This window comes from Protopterus annectens, chromosome 10.part0, assembly GCF_019279795.1.
Source record: "Protopterus annectens isolate FY-2018-M chromosome 10.part0, PAN1.0, whole genome shotgun sequence".
NCBI lineage: Eukaryota > Metazoa > Chordata > Ceratodontiformes > Protopteridae > Protopterus > Protopterus annectens.
Window position 1 is genome coordinate 1,040,804,044 of NC_056744.1, and position 8,005 is coordinate 1,040,812,048.

Here is an 8,005-nt window from a genome sequence, read left to right on the forward strand (position 1 = left end):
GGCCTGCTGTGTTGTGGTGTGGACAGCACCCACCTGCAGTGCTGGTGCTGGTACTGCCACTACGAGAACGGCTGTAACTTGTTGACGTTTACGTATACCTCCACGTGTTGGTGCTGCTAACCTACATCCATGTGGCTGTTGCCCTACTCCCACCATATGCTCTAACACAGACATTGCATGGTCAAGTATTCCCACTATCTCACCCAACCGTTTATCCACGACATCTGCAAAATAATGGTGGGCACCTGCAAGATTGAGGATGTTGTCAAGTACAGCAGAATGAGTAGCCCTCTGGAGCCTCAGACTCTTTCTGGTCTAACATTCCATACGTGCCTGTGCCTCCATGATGGACCAAAACATGCATCTGGTGACACCTGCTGTGGCACTTCTGCCTGAGGCATGATGGCCAACACCCTTCCTACGAGCACCCCTGTACATCTGCCTGTGTGGTACCTCACCAGTCATCCGGCTATGGCTACTGTGTACAGACACACTTTCCATAGTCACCACACTGTCCTGTCCTATGCCAAGACCCACCAACTGGGGATGGGGTATGTATAAGCATTGTGACTGTGTGCAGGGATGGGGTGGATAAAAGTGTGATGTCAACTGATGGCACAGCTTCAGCTCCTGACAACCCTGCCTGTGCCTCACTATACCTATCATCATTGTCAGAGTCTTTATGGACACTAACATCAGTTTGCTTGCAGTAGGGACCCTGACCCACCTCGCCACCTGTGAAGTGAAAATAAAAATTGTAATTTAAGACCTGTACATAACTGCTTAACTCTACACACACACACACACACACACACACACACACACACACACACACACACACACACACACACACAGACACACACACACACTCTCTTACAGGTGAGGTGGTACAATGATATTACATAGACCTCTCATTACCCAACAGTCAATATGCATGACATATGGCACTCAACAGCATGCACTGGAGCTATACTCAATCCTTTTTACCAACATTATACATCTCTGTGATGCATGAGTTGTTAGTAGGTGATGCCCCTTCCCCTGGAACACACTGCACCCATATACACAGTATTGCTTTGCACTGGTTCAGCACCCTGGCATGTACTGTGCACCATACCTCACGAGTGAACACACCATTGTTGAACACATATATGTGTGGCAGTTATGTTTGCTCTGTTTCTCACAGCCCCTATGTGTTTGTCTGATACATAGTTGGGATGATATGAGGACAGATGTCAAAAGTGAATGCCTGACCTTTGATCTGCAGATTTCATCATCTGCAATGTATGTATGAGCAATAAAATTAAATTACACTGACAACCTTCAAAGCTTATTGTGGCTATGAGGAATGCAAACACCCTTACTGACATGCCAGCCTCTTCTGTGATATGCAGTGGGGCCACAATACTGCATATGATAACATTACACAAACCTGATATGTGACATATGACCTGTGCAATCAAATGCAGTATCAAAATAATGTGTTAGTTGTACAGATGCTGATTGAGATGTATACGATATGTGGGCTGCATATGTGTGCACCCCCTTAACACGATGGTTTCTTGCAGCACCTGGTAAGTGAACTACAGCAGTCACTATTCCTGGAAGGGGTATACTAGCATGGCCCATCACTTGCCATTATTTGGTCACTCCGCCCTACAAATGTCCCCCCACTCTGCTGGATTGCAAGGTCAGCTCATGTGCACAGCCCTTGAAGGTCACACAGTGCCTTCACTAATTGCTGTGGAGTCAGGGTTATGTCTGGCAAAATTCATGACCTTGACTGTGTTCAGATACAGCCATTCTTAGCGAGCTTTGGTTGTATGCCTCAGTTTACTGTTGTGTTTCAGGATGACACCCCTCCCCATTCTCAGCCTTATTGCAGATGCTTGACAACTATGGGCCATACATGAGTGTCATTTTGCAGTGTTCCAAATTCAGAAAGCCATGTCTACCGGCCTAGTTCCTGCTAATGAACTGCAAACCTAAAGGTTTACACTTGCAGCACCAAGGTACAGATGGGGATGGTGGGCCTGAATTTGAGTGAAGTTTTGCTTGTGCACCACATGTATCTTTATTAATACTGTCTGTCGGTTTCAGCCTTGATCTCAGTACACCATTACACATTGCAACACATGCCTTTGGGAGACTTGATGTTATGCATATGCTACCTGTAGAGAGCCTTGGATGATGTTTCCTGTGGAACAACTCTTCCATCTGATTACCCTAACCAATAGACCACACGTATACAGAGTCCAGATGATAGTCGGCACAGGCAATTCACAGGCAGTACTTACAAGACATTCCTGCAAGTCCCTCAGTGTTGTTGCATATTTCTAGGCAGCCTCCATGACCAGTTTGCAACATGTGTTGTCATCTGTCTTGGATGGGCATCTGTTTATTTTCTACATTAATGTTGTCCCATACTTCATAGTAACATACATGACTGTCTGCACTGTTTTCCATGGTATATGCAATGGTGAGGTAAGGCTATGTCTCCCACTCCTGAGTGCTACCTTTTGGACATGGGATCCATTCCATGGTTTCTAAGATGTGTGCAAGCCATGGCTGCCTCTGTTGCGGGTGAGTGGGCAAATGTCATGGACATACTTCTTGGACCACAGACCATTACTTGGTGTGACATTGAGGCCCTGTACTTGATGGAAGGTGCATACTCAAGATGAGTGAATGCTGTCTGCACCTCAAAAGCTGCTTCCACAATATGTTATTTGGAGTGTGTGCACACATAAGCTTCCAGTGTTTGTTAAGGTATGTATTCCCCATAATTGTTGTCCTAACATAGGATTCCATATTATGCATTCATTGCTCATGTTAGGATCACATTACAAGTTGTAAAAGGGGTGGAATGTGGTACTGTGATATGCCATTGTGTAGATCTGTAACAGTTGCCATTGCAATAGTGGTGTATACACTGTTGTAGCCAATGTATAAGGGTAATGTTTCAGACATGTCCCTTCTGTAGGCCATTTGTCCCACATACATATTAATTTTTGTTCACACATCTTGCACTGACAGGTTGTTAGGTATGCTGCAGGACTCTTACATACCCTTCAGATATGCCACCATGGTGACCACAGTGATGCAGTGCAGTTAACAGCAACAATAACTGAGCATGTACAGCATGCATTATGGGTAGGTGTGTTAAATGTGTGCATGGCAAATACCATGGCCATAACATGGCCAGGGTATTGGCAAACCTGAGCAAAACAGCTCCCTGCTCACCAGCTACAGGCTGCTGCCCCAGTTGAATACCAGAGGGACCTACATAGTTGTGTGACAGATGTAATGTCAGTAGCCACATCTGTGGCATTGGTACAGGTTGAGTACAGCAACAGTACGAACCCACAATACTAGGGATTATGCATATCTGTTCATTACTACACTACAGCAACAGACTATGTTATCTGACATATGCATGAAGATACTTTACAGATGAAGATGGATAAGCAACAGTGGTCTACTAATGTGCCCTGGGGCCTTACCTGCATGCTCCTCATCCATTGTGTGGGTAGCACTCACCTCCACAATGCTATTGTCAGGTTCCTGGCTTGGCTGGTGGGCAGGTGCCCCAAGGCTGATGAGGAGCTCCTTACCATGTGTCAGTGGGGGTGGGATGGCATGACCCCCTCACCTGTGGCTAGCTTGTCCCGCCTAACTGCAGCAGCATGCTGATGGGCATGGCAGATGAGATCAGTGCAATGATGTCACACCTGCTCTTAACTGTGGTTATGCAGGCTGACATTGCTTACCATGTGGACGAGCTCATTCCACAGGGCAGTCCTCTCCTGCTGATCATGGGTTGTACAACCAAGGAGGGTTCTGTGATGTTGTACAATGAAGTTTATTATTATATCATTCTCCTGGGGAGTATACACAAGGAGACTCTCACGGGACATGGTACCTGGAAGACATAAACAGGAAAAAAGGTCAGAGGATCTCATGCTGCAAGGATATAATAATTGTTAATTGACATATCTCCCTCCCCCACCATATCTGCAACACTAATATGAGCACACAAATCAATGGGTATATTTACACCAAACCTACTGTCGGACATATATCCTACTGTTCAAAAAATATTGAAATGTGTTTCTATTCATGTTCCATGTTGAAACACAATCATTGGTGGCCTGCTGCTATCAATGTAACCTGTGTGCCTTTGTAATGACCACTGTGGTTCCATATATGAATGTGTTCTGTTTGCTATGGAACTGTTCCAAATCTGGTGTTTTGGGTTAATGGGAATATCTATGCATGCTGTTATAACTAATCCTGGATTCTGGTGACTATTACTAACCCACATATGTTCTAAAACTGCAACACAATAGCATGTTTAAGAAGGCCATTCCCAGCGGACCCACCTCTCCCAACTCATCTGGCCATGGCACCGGGCCACAGCATGTCTGAGACCCAACCCAGGACCCCCTCATCTACTGGTCCTGCACTACCTTCAGGTGGAACCACCTCTTGGGATGGGGATCATCCCCCCAGGAGTGGGCACAGACAGGGTCTGCTGCATAGGGAGCTCCACAGAGAACTGGAAGATCTGCTACACCAGCTTGAGGGCCTCATGGTGCAATTAGAGGGTCAGCCTGCCCTTCCTGCTCAACCCCCTAGAACAGCCAACTTCAGGCAGTGAAGGTACAGTGGTGACTGTCCATGGTTGGGGACCTCAGTCCCAATCTTTCCATTTGGGGGCTCATGGGCTTCCAATTTCAAAACATCCCTCCCCGTCCAAAGTGTTTACCCCCACATGTGTCATATACTGCCTCTGTATGCTGTCTTGTCTGTCTTGTCTGTCTTCCGACCAACCTACCTCCCCAAATATATCTACTATCCTTCCCCAACATCCTACTCTCACCTTAATAAAAAAGGGCAACCTGTTCCCAAAAAGAATTTCACATCATACACTTAGCTCTCAACTAATCAGGAACAAATTTCAACAGAATCAGAAAAAAGCCAGAAAAAAATCAGGGACACTTTTAAAATATGAATGCTATTAACTTGAAACATTCACAGAATCACAACATATGCATTAAAGTACATTTTCTGAAGTAAAAGAAGTCTACAACTCTTAATTTTTGTCATTATGTATTGAGTGAAATTCACCAACTTTCCTCCAAAAGTCACCATTTTAGGTGGGACAAAAGAGGGATGCAGCTAAAATTTGAGTCAAAATCAGGGACTTCCCTGAAAATCAGGGGCAATTGAGAGGTGTTCATACATAACTGTCCATTTTGCACCTGCTTACAACTGCTTAAAAGCACCTTAATCACTTTGTATCTAACAGCCCATATTCTGGCCAGAAAATGAAATTGGCAGCTCTTCCAAGTGTCTAACCCAGGACTCTGCACACCATAGCCACAGCAATTTACCACCAAGACATCTGAGCTGCAGACATGTGTGATGTTTTCTTAAATATATCATGCAGCATAGTCATTCAACAGTAGGGGAAAAAAAAAAATATATATATATATATATATATATATATATATATATATATATATATATATATATAGTGCATTCAGACATCAGATCCACACTCTGAACCTTCTTCCTCCACAGCTGAACTCTTCTGCCTTGCTACAAAACAGAGCATCACATGTGGACACAGCCTAACATTAGCGGGGGACATATTGGGACAGATTATAGATATGCCTATTACATACCTATGAAGTTTGTACATGATGCATTCCACATTACCATAACTGTTCTGAAGGTGTTGGAGTCTGAAACTCATGTGTATATCATGACTTCATTACTTCCACCTTCAGCTATTTGCCAGACTAATACATATGTTTGAAGGAATTGAATAAACACTATGATGGCTTAAATCTTGACATTCTGTGCAGATCTGCACATTTGACAGGTATGGCCGACTGCCCACAGGGCCAGATGCTATCTCCATAGCAGTTCTTCAGCAGGACATCATTATACCAAGTCTTGATGGCATATATAAATCTTTCATCATCATCTATCCCATTATTAAAGACCAAGTACTACATTCAATTACATGCTGACATGTTTCACATACCTGTTTAATTATTGTGCTCTCGTCTGTGTACCAGTTGTATGTCACAAAATAAAAAATAAAAAACGAATAGTGAAAACTTTAAAACTGCTTTATTACCACTGGAGTAGTGGAATAAATAATTTTTCTCAGAAACTAAGCACTTTCACCAACCTCTTTAGTTTCATCAGAGTTAATGAGAGCAAATCACAATAGCAAATAAATATACATTCAAATATTTCATCAACCAATCATTATTCTCCATCAGTTTCATACTCCATACATAATTCATGAATAATATCATACTACCCTCCCACCAGTAAATATACACATCCACATCTATATACATATACAACTACTAACTATAACATACATAAAATTATCATGCTATATTAATAAATACTTTACATTGCATTGTTATTATATAGTATCTAAATACAGTCTGCCTTTTGTTTAAGAATGGGCATAATAGATATATTGCCATTAAGACCTGGGGGTGTAGTTGCATTTAGCCTTACTTGCCAGCTATACTCTTTTTTTTCCACCCTCGGTCTATCATTTCCACCTCTGTCATTAACATCAATTTTATCTATAACAAAAAAGATGAATTTTTTAAAATTCTGACAACTTTTGCTATGAACATAAAGGGCATTATGTTCATCTTTTTTCTTTATAGCTCTAATATGTTCTGATATTCTGTCCTTTAATCTACAGACAGTTTTGCCCAAATAGAAGCCTGAACATATTGTGCATGTTGCAATATAAATCACCATAGAAGTGTTACAACAGCATTTATATGGGCACACTATTATTCTCTTATATCCTGCAACACAAACATAAGGGCCATCATTAATAAATTTACAATTCCTGCACATCCCACATTTGTACATTAACAATCTATGTTTTTGTATTTTTGGTCTTTATAAAAGATTTTTTATATATTTTCTCCTACTAAAGACCCCTTTAGGGAACTTTCCTAACTTTTTTTGTTATCCTCAGAAATACACAGAAGCCACATTTTATTGTCTCAATAATATCAAATGTTTGGTTATTGTATCTCAAAATAAGTACCTCACTTTCTAACTTTTGTTTTTGTTCCTGACCTTTGTATTTATGTCCCCATAAAATAGCTGGAAACCTTGTATTTCTATTATTTATTACTTCATTTTGTATTTTTAAGAGTAATTTCAGAGGGTACCCCCTCTCAAGGAACATCCCTATTAATTTGTACATCTCATTTTGATATAACTCATTGTCACTCACTAATCGATACAATCTGACCATCTGGCCTTTTACTACACTTTTTTTCTGAAAGAAAGGGTGACAACTCTCAAAATGTAATAGGGAGTTACTATATGTCTCCTTTCTATATATATTGCTCTGTAAGCCCCCATCTGTTTTTCTAATATTTATATCTAAAAAAATCACCTTGTTATCATGCCAGTGACTAGTAAATCTAAAAAAGGGGGAAGTGTGATTGAAATATTCAACAAATGTATAGGCATCACTTTCACTTCCTTTTCAAAGGATAAGAATATCATCCAAGAATCTGTTGTATAACTCAATTTTATCCATAAATGTAGACTGAAAAATAAATAAATCTTCCCAGTAGTATAGTAGCAAATTGGAAAAACCTGGAGCACATCTAGCTCCGATCGCAACTCCAGACTTTTGATGGAACAATTCACCTTCAAATAAAAGAAAATTATTTTTCAGTACAATTTCCATCAGGTCCACCAAAATATTAATTTTTGTTATTTCTACTTTCTTACTTTTGTATAAACTTTCCCTAACATACACCAGTCCTTCATCATGTGGAATAGTAGTATACAAACTTTCTACATCAATGATTAGAAATGAAAATTCTTTAGTCATATTCACTTGTTTTAAACGTTTTAAACAATGCCATGAGTCTCTAAGAATATGTGCTATATCCCTTATACCTTCTTTGGCCCCCAAGTCCACATATGCAGC